This window comes from Zingiber officinale, chromosome 5B (genome assembly GCF_018446385.1).
Source record: "Zingiber officinale cultivar Zhangliang chromosome 5B, Zo_v1.1, whole genome shotgun sequence".
In the NCBI taxonomy this organism is placed as follows: Eukaryota; Viridiplantae; Streptophyta; class Magnoliopsida; order Zingiberales; family Zingiberaceae; genus Zingiber; species Zingiber officinale.
Genome location: NC_055995.1, coordinates 81,518,097 through 81,520,104, shown reverse-complemented (window position 1 = coordinate 81,520,104; position 2,008 = coordinate 81,518,097).

Sequence of the window (2,008 nt, the reverse complement as noted above, 5' to 3'; positions counted from 1 at the left end):
TATATTATTTCAACAACCTCAGCAACGATAATCTATAAACGACAAAAGAGGTATATATGTGGGTAAAGGGAAGATTCCTCAGATAATTATTGCACATTATCTAGGTTGTATACTTCCCTTTACCTAATAAACTCTGACACACTTTGCCACCTCATGATTGCAGAGGTTATGTGAAGTGGTATATAAAGGAGAAGTCCTCTCTATGGTGAAGGTACGCTCTTTGAACATCTGTAACTTACTCCCGTGTGCACGTTCTCTACTGTTCTTCATTTACCCGCCTGGACTTGTACTGACTTAAGCGTCGGAGGGCCTTCACCAGGGACCCCCTTGGTTTCTAAGTGCTGACGTTTTGTTGGATCATCTCCGTGTGCGTAGGATCTAAAAGAAGCTTTCTCATAGAGTAAAAAGTCTTATATAGTCAACCATCAAGCCACTATGCCCAATGTGTCATCTCTGTAGTTTTCAGGCAGGATCAAATTTGGCGTCATCTGTGGAAACTTTTACCTGAATCTGAAGATCAGAGATGAAAGAAGCTGGAAGACTCACCACCATTACCCTAACATAAGAAGATTTGGATATGCTCACCAACGCTTAAGAACAAAAACTATTGCAATAGCAACAACAATAACAAGTGGATACTGATGGTACTTTGTCACCGCCTAATCCCGTCGCATCAACAACATCCCATCAGAGGGAGAGAGAAGCTAAGGAGGAAGGCCCAGTTCATTTGTCGTCGGCATCTCACTCACCAGTTCTATGCCATCAGGCACTCTTCCACACCCCGTCTGAGCACATGGGTCAAGGACTACACCAAGAATCCTTTGGAGAAGAACCAATTCGAGACGGAGACAGCGGAAAAGCTCTAGCAACTTGCAACTCCCCTAAGTATATTAACACCCCGTTCTCCCAGAGGGTGCTAGAAGACAAACTGTTGAAACATTATCAATCCCTGGAGATAGGAGGATACTTAGGGTCAACTTACCCTAAGGATCATCTTCTCAAATTTGAGCACGTCGCCCTCCTGCATCAATATACTGATGGTGTGAAGTGTCGGATATTCCTCACCACACTCACTGGCTCGGCACAAAGATGATTTAAGAGACTACCGACCGAATCCATTCGTAGTATTAAGGATTTTCGCAAGGTTTTTCTTCACCACTTCCCAGCAGTCGCCGTTATCAAATGACTCCCTTGAGTCTTTTCTCTCTCAAATAAGGGCCCAAGAAGACGCTCAGGACTTATATCAAAAAATTTAATCAAGTGGCCATGGATGTCCCCACAGCCACCACTGAAATTCTGGTGAGCTCCTTCTCCCAAGGGTTCACCGATAACGACTTCTTCCACTCTTGGTTAGGAGACTTCCAAGGAACTTCGATCATCTACTGGATCAAGCAACTGAATTCATTAATGTTAAAGAGGTGCAAGCCACCTGGAAGAAGGAAGTCACTGTATTAGCGGCAGTTCCAATGGCCGAGCGCCAAACATTACCGCCCCGCCACATAGAGGACCCCGGACGGGTCCTCAACCTCGTTATCAAGAACCATGGCCCCAGGCTATGCAGCATGTGGAAGTTGAAGGAAAGATATCTTGATCCCCTCGGGAGCCTCGTGATGGTGGTGCATACCATTGGTCATTACCCACGACACCGAGATTGCTATAGTATGGAAAATCACCAAAATAATAATCAAGGATTCCATCAACGCTCCCTCACCCAATCGCTGCTCATATCAAAGGCTAAATGGATCACCGAAGAAACCGGTGAGAGGCCGAGCGGTGCTAAAGAATGCCCCCACAGCAAGCGGATCGGGTGCAACCTCCCACCCGGGTCAAGCTAGAGCTCCCAACCCAGCAGGAGGAGAATCGTAATAATGTCACCTAGGGGGACATCTGAATGATAGCCGAAGGTCCAACTGATGGAGATTCCAATTGAGCGAGAAAGTCACCGCCAACTAATTGGAGATTCATGTGGTCGGTTGCGGTCAGAGTAGGTGGCGGACCTAAAATTAGC